This window comes from Leptonychotes weddellii, chromosome 7 (assembly GCF_054177405.1).
Source record: "Leptonychotes weddellii isolate Sample4059 chromosome 7, ASM5417740v2, whole genome shotgun sequence".
Classification (NCBI taxonomy): Eukaryota; Metazoa; Chordata; class Mammalia; order Carnivora; family Phocidae; genus Leptonychotes; species Leptonychotes weddellii.
Window position 1 is genome coordinate 16536857 of NC_138375.1, and position 16102 is coordinate 16552958.

The 16102-nt window shown below is 36.1% G+C and overlaps 1 protein-coding gene across 1 annotated transcript in view; it reads right to left on the reverse strand.

Annotated features, from left to right (window-relative positions):
- Positions 1 to 16102, reverse strand: part of CDH12 (cadherin 12) — an 875493-nt gene that overhangs the window by 812613 nt on the left and 46778 nt on the right. The window lies entirely within an intron of this gene.

The following is a 16102-nucleotide window of genomic DNA, read 5'->3' on the forward strand; positions in this document are numbered from 1 at the left end:
TATTGTACTCATTAGAAGTGAAGTCAGTAAATTCATCATCCACAACTCAAGTAATGGAGATTACACAAGGGCATGAATGGCAGGAGGATTTTTGAGGGCCAACTTAGAATCTGCCCACCACAATCCAGAGAAAGAAATAAGCATGATGAAGCTAAAACAGTTATGCTGCCAAGACATATGGTATTTTCCCTGTGTTACTCTAATTTCTCTACAGTTTCTTATTTCTCACGAGATTATTAGCATGTCCCACCTACAGTAGTCTTTATGTAAAAGATTCATGGTACCTGCCAGTTTACTCCTGAAGGCAGTTATTAGCTTTGAAAGCCACTTTAACATGCCATAAAGTCGTGAATATTTTTTGCTATAATTATCTTGATTTTGTATCACGCAGGCAAATTTATATACATTCTTATGTGATACAACTTTATTAATGTGCTTCGAACAATGAGGGAGGAGGAAGAGGAATAAGAGAAAGAGGAAAAGGAGGAGCAAGCACAAAGGGGAATGGGATAGAGGAAGGGAAGAGGTGAAGTTGAAGAAAAAAAAGGTCATTATTATAAAATGCAGTGAATACTCAATATACTATTCCAAGCACATACACATAGTTTAGTTATATGTATATATAAAGTTTACAAATATTAACCTGTATATAACAAAAATTATATAAATATAAATATATATATGCACATTCTTCTTTTGAGGAAGGTAATAACTATTATTCCTATGCTACAGATAGGGCAACTGAAGATAAATAAGTTTAAGGTCAGTTTAAGGTCCTGTCAGAACTAGAATTTCAGCCCAGAGAGTCTGGTTATGGAGTCCATATTTCTAACTCCATCATGCTTCCCTACATGGACTCAAACATTGGATCGAGAATATAGCATTCCTTAGGAACGCCTGGGTGGCTCAGTCGGTTAAGCGTCTGCCTTCGGCTCAGGTCATGATCCCAGGATCCTGGGACTGAGCCCCAAGTCAGGCTCCTTGCTCAGCGGGGAGTCTGTTTCTCCCTCTCTCTCTGCCTGCCACTCCCTCTGCTAGTACTCTCTCTCTCTGTCAAATAAATAAATAAAATCTTAAAAAAAAAAAAAAGAATACAGCATTCCTTAAAATTCAAATTTTAAAACATTTAAAATATTTAAAATTCAATATTTTAAAAACACTAATAAGGGTCTATGTCTTCAGTGCATGCATCAGGTAATCAACAACTATTTGTTGGATAAATAAGTAAATATTATAGTTTATTCTGAATTTTCTGGAAACTGGCCTAAAGTAATTTTTAAAATGTCAAAATTTAAGGACTTAGTTTGTATATGACAGAGAAAAAAGAAGACAAAAGAGAAAAGAAAAAAATTACAAAACTTTGGAAGGAATTATGGAGGGAGAAAAAGAGAAAAGGAGGAAGGAATGAAAGAAGAGAGGGGAGAGGAAATAAAATGTTAGAGAATTTTAGTTTCAATTTGATGTTACAGTTAACGAATCAGGATGTGTTTTCTGCCAGTTGCATGTCACATATTGTATAGTTAAATCACAGAACAATGAAACACTTTGAAGTTTAAGAATTAAAGGGATATAATAAAGAACAAAAAGTTTGTATTATAAGGTATGATTTAATTGTACATAGTTCAGGAATACAAGATTTGTAAACACAAATTAATCATATTTAGATTTTTAAAAGGTAATAGTACTGTGTAGTAAAACTTATCGGCATACAAATGTTAATATGAATATTTCTTTTTGGTTAAAAGAGACAAATTTATAGTTATTTCCCTAAAGTCTGCAGGGTTCTGGAACAAAGCAACTTATTGGATTTAATATATTTCTCATAAAAATGTCTCAGAAGTATTAATTTCATGCTTGACACAACTTTACATAGGCTCTGTGATTTTATATCTCTGATTTACAACCAGCTAGTACTGTTAGATGATAAACTCTCAAATTACAGAAATTTTAAAAACTGAAAGATTTCTTTTTTAAATGTAACAAGAAAGTTTGGTTGGTTCAACATGAAAAATGAACCTTTAAGTGAGTTCATTTTACCAGTGATAACTATAATGGCTATATGTTCTTTGTAAGAATAAAATAAAAATTAAATATTAAATAAGTCATTTCCAATTTTACTTTTTTTTTAACTTAGTGGACTTATCTGAAACAGACTAAAACCTCAGACAGCAAAGTAATTAATAGTATAGGAATCCTTACCCTTTTCTATCAGATACAGATACAAAAATGACATAAAATAGATAATTGTTCGTTGGTGCAAAGCAGTTCCTGAACTCCTTTTTTTTTTTTTTTTAAGATTTTATTTATTTGTTTGACAGAGAGAGACACAGCGAGAGAGGGAACACAAGCAGGGGGAGTGGGAGAGGGAGAAGCAGGCTTCCCGCAGAGCAGAGAGCCCGACGCGGGGCTCGATCCCAGGACCCTGGGATCATGACCTGAGCCGAAGGCAGATCCTTAAAGACTGAGCCACCCAGGCGCCCCAGCAGTTCCTGAACTCTTAACAAACACATTACATATAGAGGCAACAGCCTGTTCTTAAGTGACCATTTAAGTGTTCCAGAAGAGAGGTATATTTTCCAAAAGAATTAATATTACAAATGGTGCTAAAACTGTTGTAAAATGATTGTTCATTTCATTGCAAAAAAGAAACAAAAATGCATTCTGTTGGGCAGGTGATATGTAAGAGAGGAGATGTTTTCCACTAAAATGAAAGGATGGGGTTGGGGGGAAGCTGGTTCAAGTGGAAGGGTAGTGAAAGCAATTAACAAAACATATATTAAATATTCTTAACACCTGAGAAGGAAACCATTACAAACCAATAGCCTTACAATTCTCCAAAGGTATTCTAAATAGCCAGCCTATAAACAGATCTGTCCACCTAAAAAATCAGAACTTACAAGTTAGAAAGATATCCTAGCAAAGTGGTGCATGTAACTTCCCACCTATGAAAACTTTTCCATGGCTGTAATCACCACACCTAAAAGAGTGTCTAGTACATACTGATGCTCAGTACATATTTGTTGAACGAAGGAATCGGGACACTTAAAACCCCTTTAAAGAACTGATCTTGAGATCATTATCCAAAGACAGTACTCACTGCCATGGCAGGCCACCCCATTACTGAGAATTTTAGCTCATAAATTTCCTTGCTGTACAAACTAAGATTTGGTTTTAAAGAAAATCTATCCAATGGTTTCATATTACCCCTCGGAAAATATGTGGAATAAAAGTGAATCCCTCCTCTGTTTGGTAATCTTTCAAGTATTTGAAGAAAGCTATCTTACAAAAATGTGGCGGAGATACCAGCTTATGATTTCTCTGCATCATGCCACTGACTCCCTCCACCCCACAATCTGTTTCATAATAGTTGTGTTTCATAATAGTCATCAGATTTTTGTGGGTAAAGTAGTTTGCAAGGCTAAATAAAACCTACCTGACCACATTGTCACTTGTCCTCTGGGAACACCAAAATTAATTGAGCCATTGTGTGAGGTGTCAGAGACCACAGCCCACTGCTGGGGGCAAGGATTATTGGGGGTGGACAGGAAGAGGGTCACACATCTAGTGTGTTCTGCTGGGGATGAAAGAAAACACCACCTGCCCACTTCTCCTGAAAGGACATGTATGGCGACCATGACGGACTAAACCTAAGGGACCTTCCACTCTTCAATAGATAGCATGTAAGAGCGTCAGATGCTTACCTGACCCTGCGGAGAGAGCCGCAATTATGCTCAACACTAGTTTTCCTTCAGTCCTCTGGGATGGTGGCTATAGGTCTGAATTACCTTTAGTCGGAAGCAAGAAATGGAAGCCACCTTGCCCCCTTCCTTTAGAAACAATATACATCAATGACATAGCCATTGCATTCTCTTCAAAACTTGGTGAAACTGGAAGTCTAAGCTTCATTGGACTCTACCATTTGCCTGCTAGTCTACAGAGAACAGGGGATAATCAAGATCAGAGATCTAATACCAGAAGAAAAATATATTGTGAGTCTGTCACCAAGGAAAAGATGCTTTACCTGAGTCTAAGCTTTTACACGTATAGCACAGAAACAGTAATGCTAGTAGGCACTCTTTGGGGCACAACCATGGAGCTTCTACCACCAAAGAACAGGGATATAGGCAAATTACAACACTACCAGAGAGTTCGCTCTAGATTTAATGCTTTAGAGCAGAGATATGAAAATGTTCTTTAATGTGAACAACTATTTCTTCAGGCTGGCAAGACTCTACGTGATATATTTCATCAATTCTAGGACACATCATTTTATTCACATTGTAACATTTCTAAAACTGAGGTGCATCTTCTAATCAATGGTATATCAGAATTAATTGGGGACATTTCCTTAATTTTAATCATATAACCAATGGTGGTACCTACAGAAGCACCTTTCAGAAGTGAGGATATCATAAATCAGGGCTTTTATTTATATAGTTTTATGTAAAATCTAGACCCATTAAGACAATGGATGCATCAAGTTACCTTCTATTGCAATTTGGCATATGATGTTCACAGTGGCAAAATATGCTGTCCTGGTCCCTTATCAGTTTTAGTTGATGTCGAAGTGTTCCCCCCCCCCCCACCCCGCTCAGAACTACTGAACTGCCAAATTGGGTAAAATCTGTCTCCGTGAATTTAGTGAACTTGAATCAGCCCTGAAAGATATACCCACTGTTGTGATCAGCTCCAATCTCTGGCCCAGTGTGCAGTCAGGAACTAGATGCTGAATCATCTGTGTAATTGTACCAAATAGGCCCTTTTGTGACAAGCAGGTAACTTTTGCCTGATGTCACCCACAGACATGTCATCATTACCTAGGCCATTTTTTTTTTTTTTGAGATGAAGTAACTTCTGTAAAGCAGTTATGAAGTGTTAGGTATCTAAGGGGCCCTCAACAACAATTATTTTCATTTCATGGGATGTCATTCTCTTAATTTATTCTAATTTCACCAAGCACCTATGGGATGGTACCCAGAACTGACAAGACTCCTACATGGCCTGGCTATCACTTCTTCAATCTGGTTACTCTATTTCTGTTTATGAAATAAATGATCCCATTAGCTCTGTAGGAACTAATCACACTATTGATTCATATTGATCTCACTAGGAAGTACAATCCGAAACCTCTGTGACACATGCTATTGCTGAGTAATCCTGTCCTGTGTATAGTTGGCTCTTTGGATCTGGGGACAATACCTTACATTTATCACTTTAAAATACTTACTTGTTTTGGTCCTTCACTCTTTGTTGTCCAAACACTGTGGATTCTTTATTCTGTAACATAAAGTATGTACCAAGCCTCCCTGCTTTTTGTCACACTCAAACCTGGTGGTTACGACTACTTCATATTTTTCAAGTGATAACTTGACTGGTTACAATTACTGAAATGGACATGACTGATTTGAGATCCTGAGAGATATGCTAGAACCCTCTCTTTAGATAACTGACACCACTGTATACAGTCTTTCACCTAGTTATAAATCCATATCTTTTACCATCATCAAGTTCACATCTTTGTGTCCTAGTCACCAGAATCTTAAGAGTAATGCTTTGATCAAAATCAATCAATTGATCAGCATTTCTTTGATCAATTTGTCTAACATTGTGTTGAAAAAGAGGGTAAACTGCTGTAACATAGTATTAAAAATGCTTGTTGAATTCTAAGAAACATATAAAATCTGAACTCATTATGTGCCCTCACCCTTTAACTGCTTTTCTTGTACATTTCCAATTCCCATTTATAAAACTACCAAAAAGAAGCAAAAAGGTTACAGGCACTAACTATAGCCTGGCAATGTCTCTTCTTAACAACTTGTTACACCAGCTACAACTTATTTCCTATTGCTATTAACACACTGATTTGGTAATTTGCATTTATTTTAAGTACCATTTCTCTAGGTGGCCTTAATGTCTTTTATAGTGCATGATTTAAATACTATCTCCAGAGAGTCACTAGAATACTCAGTCTCTTTAGTTCTAATTTCTGTACCTCTCGAACTCTCCATATCTGGCTTGCCATGATCACCTACATTCCAAAAGGACAACTGTACCAAACAGTTCATGTGTCCCAGAAAGTTCCATACAATTCATGAATCCTTATTTCCCTGCCCAAAACCTTCCCCATCAAATCAATCCTCATCTCCAGAAGCAATTGGACAAACAGATAATCAGGTGACTGGCCAGTTTTGTTAACAACAACAACAAAAATTAAAGTTCCAAAAAAGAATCCACTAGACTCTGAATGTCTGTCATACCCACAACTCCATCAGAAGAAAGTAGCCAACATAATTCTGGTTAATACAGGCGAACACATTTTGTATCATTGTGACCTGTCAACTTCTAACTACAATATCACTGGGTCAGGCCCGGGTTCTGAGTCAGATAGGCCTTCTGTAAGATGACTTGGTGTGAGAAATCTGCCCAATAATGAGAACAATAAGGACAGTCCTTATCTACTTAGAAAAAGAATCTATATTTTATTTGATTTTAAACACAAGATTCACAGAAAGGGACAAAAGTTTACAGAGTATAAAAAAAAAATAGCTGTGGAAAAACACAGATAAGGGTGTAGTAAACAGAATAATTCTACACACACACACACACACACACAGATATCCAGGTCCTAATGCCCTGAGCCTGTGAATGTTACCTTACATAGCAAAAGGGACTCTGCCATGTAATTAAGGTAAGAATCTTGAGATGGGCATATTATCCTGGTGGGCCCCACGCTAACAAAAGAGTTCCTACAAGAGGGAGGCCAGAGAGTCAAAGTAAAAGAGGAGATATAAGGAAGGGAAAAAGGGAGTGAAAGCTATGAGGGTAGAGGAAAGGGCCACAAGTGAAGGAATGCAAATGCCTCTAGAAACTAAAAAAGACAAGGACATGGATTGTCCACTGGACACCAGAAGGAATGAAACCTTGATGTCAGAACTCAGAACTGACAGAATACTGGTATCTTTATTTTAGGACTTCTGACCTGCAAAAAGTTAGATGTTGTTTGATGCTAGTTGTTAAATGTGTGTTAAGTTCTAAATTTGTGGAAATTTGTTATAGCAGCAGTGGGAAACTAAGACAAAGGGTTACATTTAATATCCATATGGAGTTAAATCATAGTCACCAACTCTGATGTCAGCTTTATCTCAAAAACCCACAGGTATAAAAAATTGGTCTAGCCACACCAGGAGATACTGGCCGACTAGCAACCTTGCAAGAGAAAATAATACAGTAAGGTGTGGCCAGTAGGTAGAGAGAGCAGAAGGTAGAAGGTGGGGAAAAAAAGAAAAGTCAAATCAAAGATTGAGAGATTTAAGGCACATATATTATATCATCTCTGCAAGGATATTTTTCTAAGCACATTTTAACAACTACATGCAATCTTCAGTTCTTCCACATGAAACTTGGATTTAATTCTGAGAAAATATATTGTTCTATATTTGACACTCATCACATTTTTACATATTTCCATGGATATGCTTCTTACTTGTATTTATTTATTTTTACTCTGTTTTAAATTATATTGTCTCTGTTTTTAATTCCCATGCTACTCCTTATGTCTTAAATGTATGTAAAATAGTCAGCGAGGACACATATCTCAGAAGAAGAAACAAGTCTTAGAAAACAATACCATTTTTTTAAAACTGATCTTATGTCTAATCACACAAGACACTGAAAACTGAGAATAGAGTGGATTTATCCATGCCAGACACAGAAATCAGGACACCGAGGCCTACTGGGGCCATAGAAAACTATTAACTAGTAGGTGATATCCTGGAGGAACTATGTTCCATTTTCCCCCGGCAAGAAACCTTTGGTCTGTATTAATGAGTTTTTGGGTCTAATAATGAAAGATTGCATGACTGAAGTTAAGAAGTCAGATAATATTATGCTTGGAATATATTCCTAAAAGCAGAAGAAGAATCAAGAATTAAAAAACAGATGTCTGGAAGTCATCAGAGAAAAATTTGAGAAGGAATTATCTTCTGTATAGAAATAAAAGATTCTCAGCAACACTTACAATCAAGAAAATTTCTTTTGGTTTAAATATTAGAAGATTTTACTATTTTACCTCATTTAACTTTTAATCCCCCAGCTCTCACTGGTATACAATTTCTAGTTAGAGATGGAAATATCTGGTTTGAAATTTTGAGTTCCTTATATTTGTATGAGTTTTAGGATATGTGAGTCTTTGTTTTCATACATAAAATAGGAATAACAGTCCTGATCACAGAGTTGCTTCTGAGGAATAAAGTACATAATACATTATCTCAATACAGTGCTAGACACATTGTTATGCAGTGTTATTCCTTGTTAAATAGTGAAGATTTTCTCATCAGCTTTGTTCAGGAAGTCTTAGGCAAACCTATGGGGAAAAAAAAGATTTTTTTCTACCCTCCTACTTTTTCCCATTTTGGTTCTAACTTTACACTTATATATTCTTCTTATCCCTCCCTCAAAAAAAAAAAAAAATCCACAGGTCATGCTCAATTTTACTCTATAATGTTTAATTTAGTCCTGTCTTTTTCAGACTACCCCTACATTCAGTCTTCAATTTCAATCAAAATTTGGCTACCTCAACTTCTTATTTCCCTCTGAGGTCTATTAGTTATCCTTTTTCTTAAAGATTTTTATTTATTTATTTGACAGAGAGAGAGAGAAAGCACAAGAGGGAGAGGCAGGCAGAGGGAGAAGCAGACTCCCGGCTGAGCCCGATGCGTAGCTCGATCCCAGGATCCTGGGATTATGACCTGAGCTGAAGGCAGACGCTTAACCAACTGAGCCACCCAGGCATCCCATATTATTTACCTTCTGATAATTAATTTAATGAAAATATCACCGGTAAATATGTGCTACTTAAAAATTATAATAATTTAAAAACATTAATTTATTGATGGACTGTTTAATATCCAAATATTTACATCTATACACACACACACATTGTCACATATCCATATATACACATACACACACTTTGAACTCGATTCTTATCATAAAACATGTTTCTGAATAATAATAGGGATATAAAATCTGGTACCAGGCCCATCCTAACAAAATAACGTCAAAGTGTTCACAAGACAGTCCAGTATAATATGTACTTAAATGTTAATTTTACACTATTGCACAAGTTGGTAGTTTTACATATTTTATATAAATATTTTAGTATAATAATAGAAACCTTTCTCAAATAGTGTTTTCTAAATGCCTTGTTTATTTTTCAGTTAAAAATGTCATGACAATATTAAAAATAAAGTGTCTACATATGCTAGGTTCATGGAATCAGTAGCTTATGCATTGCTTCTCTCTGTGGAAAATGAATTTGTAGTGAGAACAGTTCTTAGCATTTGATAAAACATTTAGACTATATACCACGAAAGCAAAAATATTATAGGAACATTACAAACCATACAGTAATACAATATGTTCTTCCCTAAAATGAATAGGCTAGTTCAGAGATGGCTGATATAAAAGCATTGTAAATAATTTGTAATTTCTATCTTCATAATATATAGTGTTTTCAATATCTTCTTTTGATATATAAATGTGTTTGTATTAATTTGTTAGAATTAATGGGTTGGAAACTAATACAGTAAAGTGGGCAGAGAGGAATGGCTGTTAAAGTTCTATTTTCAACTAAGGATGATGGGGTATTACAATGAGAAAACTTTCACATGGAACACTTTTCAAAAATATCTTTGCTCTGGGATGCCTGGGTGGCTCACTTGGTTAAGCATCTCCCTTTGGCTCAGGTCATAATCCTGGGGTCCTGGGATGGAGTCCCGCATCAGGCTCCTTGCTCATCACGGATCCTCCTTCTTCCTCTGCCTATAGGATCCCCTGCTTGTTCTCTCTCTCACACAAATAAATAAATAAAATCTTTGGGGGAAAAAAAAAAAACGCTTTGTTCTTTAATTGACGTATTGGAACTCCGAACAACTATTTTATTGAAATCTCCTACAGGTAATTCTATCCATTAATCATCAAGTATTCCTGTATATTTATTTAATGAATATTTATTGAACACTTTGAACACTTATTTTATACTAGAAAATATGTGTGTATATACACATACTTTGAAGTACTAAAATATATAGCCATTTACAAAATACAACATAAACATTAATAAACATAATTTCTACTCTCAGAATTCTATCCCTGGAAATCCTAATGAAAATGTACAAACTGAAAGACTACTTAATAATAAATATGTATTTACTGTTAGGAAATTTTAATGTAATTAAATTTTGATTCATAATAATATTTGAATGGATTTTATTGTCAGACACATCACATACACTGGTAATTAAACAATAATGTAAGTATTAGGAGAGTGGTCTAGGGAAATGGCTTGGTCATCACTGAGAGGGTAGTAGCTAATTCAGCTGTGAGGACTCAGGGATTCAGAGCTTGTTGAAGAAGCTTGTACTTTGTAAACTGTCTGCTATAAATACTACTATAATCATAATTTCAATTTTGACTTGTATGTTTTTTTCTGCTGTTAATAATACAGGAAAACAACAGCAGCATCACAAACAATAACGACCAATATATTAGTGGCCACACGAACTTGAAATTTCCTGATTAAAGGACATCGTTCTTTTCCTTACTGTTTAGAACTAGTCAAGGTCAGGTTTCTCTTCTTTTTTTGATCTCTGTAGACTTTTAGTTGCAATACTTGAGTACATCAGAGGACCTAGCCTCTTCCACCAAAGGTATTAATTAGCAACACAGCCTTCCTTCATCAACTGAGCAACAGGCCTGGTTTGGGAAACCTTTGAAAATATTTCAGGTCATCAACTTCTAAAAGGAGGTGTTTAAGTCAGCAAATATTTTATGTCCATTTTAGACTGCTTTCTAGTTCTCTTTGATTTCCTCTGGCTGGTAAATTTATTGTCTTCTAATATCCTGATGATATCCTATTTCTGCTTTTAATCTTAGCAAACAGTGTTTCACTTTCTAAGTAACATTTAGCATTGGTGGTTCAGTGGTAGAATTCTCGCCTGCCACTTTCTAAGCAACGTTTATAAATAGAATTACCTTCCACAATGCTGATATATATACATGTATCTTATCTACTGACTTTGTTTAATGGAAAGAAGACTTATGAGTCCAAATATTATACCTGCCTTTAAAAAGAGAGACGTTTCAAAGACTAATGCCCTATGGCTTTTTTTTTTTTTACACGAAGATTTTTTTTTTTTAAGATTTTATTTATTTATTTATTTATTTATTTGACAGAGAGACAGAGCCAGAGAGCACAAGCGGAGGGAATGGCAGAGGAGAGGGAGAAGCAGGCTCTGCACTGAGCAGTGAGCCCAACGCGGGGCTCGATCCCAGATCCCTGGGATCTTGACCTGAGCCGAAGGCAGATGCTGAACCATCTGAGCCACCCAGGCACCCCAACGAAGATGTTTTTGAAAGCAAGGCAGTTGAAAAAGATAGGAAAAAGTGAGAAACATATTTTAATTCTATTGTTGTTTTAAATATACTTCACCTGTTTAGATTTACCTGTGTATTTATCAATTCTGCTCACCAAAACATCTTGAATCCTTTATCCTTTCTTCAGCATTGAGTTTTTGCAATTCTGTGGCTTATCTTCTAAATTTGTTTTTTCACTGAAGGTCAATTGTACCTTCATTTAGAACTTGGTTATTAAAAAGTTTATTTCACTCTCTATTCTTAATTATTATTTATTTATGAATGTGAACCTTTTTGACAATTACATCTCAGATTCTGAAGACAGTTTTCATTTACCTATGCCTCTCTTCAGAAGATTGATGTTGTTCTTTGTATTATTAGTTATTAACTGATTATTGGTGTCCTTTCTTTTTGTCCTTCTGCAGTCTCATTATCTGATGTTTAGATGTGGATTTATTTTAATTCACTCTGCTTGGACAATTTTTTTTAAGATTTTATTTATTTGACAGAGAGAGACACGGCAAGAGAGGGAACACAAGCAGGAGAAGTGGGAGAGGGAGAAGCAGGTTTCCCACGGAGCAGGGAGCCTGATGTGGGGCTCGATCCCAGGACCCTGGGACCATGACCTGAGCCGAAGGCAGACACTTAATGACTAAGCCACCCAGGTGCCCCTGCTTGGACAATTTTTAAACCAATTTCTAGGAATTTTTTTTTTTAAAGATTTTATTTATTTGACAGAGAGAGACACAGCGAGAGAGGGAATACAAGCAGGGGAAGAGAGAGAGAGAGAAGGAGAAGCAGGCTTCCCGCAGAGCAGGGAGCCTGATGTGGGGCTCGATCCCAGGACCCTGGGATCATGACCTGAGCCAAAGGCAGACGCTTAATGACTGAGCCACCCAGGCACCCCATCTAAGAAATTCTTATTCATTTACACTATCCATACTACCTCTCTCTCGCATTTCCTTGAAATTTTCATTCCAAATTTTCCATTAAATATATGTACAATCAAATTATATCCTTAATATCCCTTACATTTTCCATATCTTAATCTTTTTTTTTTAAAGGTTTTATTTATTTATTTCACAGAGAGTGGGAGAGAGAGAGCACGCACAATCACGGGGAACAGCAGAGGCAGAGGGAGAAGCAGGCTCCCTGCTGAGCAAGGAGCCCGATGTGAGGCTCGATCCCAGGACTCTGGTATCATGACCTGAGCCCAAGGTAGATGTTTAACTGACTGAGCCACCCAGGTGCCCCTCCATATCTTAAACTTGCTAGACAACATTGTAAGTCATTTCTTAGAATTATTTTTTCTAATTCACTGATACTCTCTTCACCCTTGTCTAATTGTGCTAGTCAAACTGAATACTAAACTCTAATCCTAAAGATTTTTGTTTCAAATTCTTTTATTATCATAAATTAGATTATTTGTTTATTGCATCATGGACCCTCAGTTACCATAAGATATTTTCTCCTATCCTCATGTGTTTGTCATTTTGAATTGTGACAGATTTAGACAGATTTATTCTGGGAGCAATCTCTAGATAACAGATTGAGGTTTATATTTTTAGAATGTCTTTCCCTTTGTTTATACCAGGCATTTCAGGAATATAACCAATTCTAGATTAATTTTGTGTAAATTTCTCATTTTGTCGGCTACCAGACCAATAAGTAGTGTAAATTAGAATCCCAAACACAAAACAAACACAAATCTAAGTTTGAGTTCTTAAACATTTTCTTTTTTCCATAAGCAAAGTTTACAGAGAACAAAGAGTTTGGAATTTTATAATAAGAGAGTACTGTTAAAAAATTTATGTCTAGTTCATGGTTTCTTTTAGTCAGCTGCCTCAAGGCTCCAAGTTTATGTGTAACTTGAGATGGAAACTCATCAAAAAGATCCAAGGTCTTGGCCTTAAGTGGGCATTAAATCCCAAGTCTCTAGGTTTCAAAAATCAGCATCTCCCCCCAACCCCCTTACTATAGGAAGCTCCATCAACTTTCTCACTTACCATCCCAAACGGCTTTTTATAAATGGGCAAGGGTTTTCCCCCTCAAATTCTTCTCCATACTCATAATATTATTTTGTGTTAAATGACCGCATTTACAAAAGTTTCCATCAGGCACCATTTCAAATTATTTAGTCTGCCAGATTTCCAGGAACAGAAGCTACAATTTTATCTAAAGAATCAACTTGTAGAATTTTACCCTTTTTAAATGGTACCTGTGAATATGAATGTCCTAAGGGTAAAAATATGTACTATATGTTTGTTAAAATTTCCAAAAATTTGATAAGCAAGTACTTTCTTCTCTTTCTAGTACTAAATTATTCCAGAGTAGCTAAGGCTACAGGAATTACTGATAGTGAAAATCCCTCTAAAATAAATCACAATGGCTTCACCTATGCTTAGTTCCATAATACATTTGTAATAAAGAGGAGGTCTCTCTCTCTCTTTTTTTTTTTTTTTATGTTTGACTGTTAAGAGATCTTAAGCCTTATCCCTCACTCTCCTCCTTCTGCCCCACAACTGAAAGAGCTTGTATTTAGAAAGCTCTGATGTTACCTTCTTTAGTATTCATTGCAGGTTCACACTACACAAGATAAACCACACTCTGGCCACACTGCATAACCAACGCCCCCCTCCACCCCCCCAAACACACACACAGAAGCCAATCTCATTTCCTTGCTCTCTCAAGCTATTTTGTATGTGCTTGGAGCTTCCCTGCTATTCCAAGAAAACCTCATACTGTGAGTGATAAACCTCTCAAACCTCTTTGAAGTATATGTGTGGTCTTATCAGTCCTGACATCCAAACCAAATTTCTGTGCAGTAGTTACACAACAGCAGAGCATTTATTTGCAAAGCACTGTAAGATGTAAATCTTGGATGACTTCTTGAGAGTTATTTATCAGTCCATATGTTAGAAAAAAATAATCAAGAGCTATTAAAACTTTAAATAAAAATAAAAAAACTGCTTTCATATACTGAACAATGAAATTTATTCAAGCATAGAAAAATAAATGTTTAATATTGCTATATTTTGAAGTTTATATGACCTGGTTGAAATTCATCCTACTTTGGAAAGACTCTTTTTTTTTTTTTATTCCCGATAATCAAATGACCTAAATGGGAAACAAAATTTTTATAGCAAAACTGAGAACTGTGTTATAATTTCTACATTTGTAATTGTTGAATAGGAAAAAAAATTAAAACTGTGTGAAAGAGAGAGAGAGAAAGAGAGGGAGAAGGAGGAGGAGCAGAGAAGGAGGAGGAAGAAGAAGAAGGGGGGAGGAGAGAAAGAGAAAAAGGGAGAGAAAAATAGATTTTAAGGATTGGCTCATGCATCTGCTGGCTGGCAAATCCAAAAATCTATAGTGCAGGGGCGCCTGGGTGGCTCAGTTGGTTAAGCGACTGCCTTCGGCTCAGGTCATGATCCTGGAGTCCCGGGATCGAGTCCCGCATCGGGCTCCCTGCTCGGCGGGGAGTCTGCTTCTCCCTCTGGCCCTCCCCCCTCTCATGTGCTCTCTCTCATTCTCTCTCTCTCTCAAATAAATAAATAAAATCTTTAAAAAAAAAAATCTATAGTGCAGGCTAGAAGGCTGGAAGCCAGAGAAGGAGTAATGTTACAATCTTGAGTCTGAAATCCAATCTGTAGGTCAAGCTGGATGACTGGAAACTCAGGCATTTGATACTACAGTCTTGAGACAGAATTTCTACTCTGTGAAATGTGGTTTTGCTCCTAAGACCTTCAACTGATTGGATGAGGGCCACACAAATTATCAAGGGTGATCTTCTTAAATTGAACTGATTACAGATGTTAACTACATCCACAAAACACCTTCAAAGAAACAACTAGATTAATGACTGATTAAGTAATTGGGTATTATAGGCTAGCCAAGTTGACACATAAAACTGTCACAAATGGAATAAGTGCTACATAGTTGTGAAAATGCACATACGTTATTTAACAAGCCACTAAAATTTAACTTGTTAAATAAAGGATGGAACAGAATAGAGAGCCCAGATATGGACCCTGAATCTATGGTCAAATAATCTTTGACAAAGAAGGAAAAAATATGCAATGAAAAAAAGACAGTCTTTTCAATAAATGGTGCTGGGAAAATTGGACAGCCAGATGCAGAAGAATGAAACTCGACCATTCTCTAACACCACACACAAAGATAAACTCAAAATGGATGAAAGACCACAGTGTGAGACAGGAATTCATCAAAATCCTAGAGGAGAACATAGGCAGTAAGCTCTTTGACATCGGCCACAGCAAATTCTTTCAAAATACATCTCCAAAGGCAAGTGAAACAAAAGCAAAAATAAACTTTTGGGACTTCATCAAGATAAAAACTTCTTCACAGCAAAGGAAACAGTCAATAAAACAAAGAGGCAACCCAGAGAAGGGGAGAAGATATTTGCAAATGACACTACAGATAAAGGGCAGGGCTCCAAGTTCTATAAAGAACATCTCAAACTCAACACCCCAAAACAAATAATCAAGTCAAAAAACGGGCAGAAGACATAAACGGACACTTCTCTGAAGAAGATATACAAATGGCTAACAGACACATGAAAAAATGTTCATCATCATTAGCCATCAGGGAAATTCAAATCAAAACCACATTGAGCTACCACCTTACACCAGTTAGAATGGCAAAAATTGACAAGGCAAGAAACAACAAA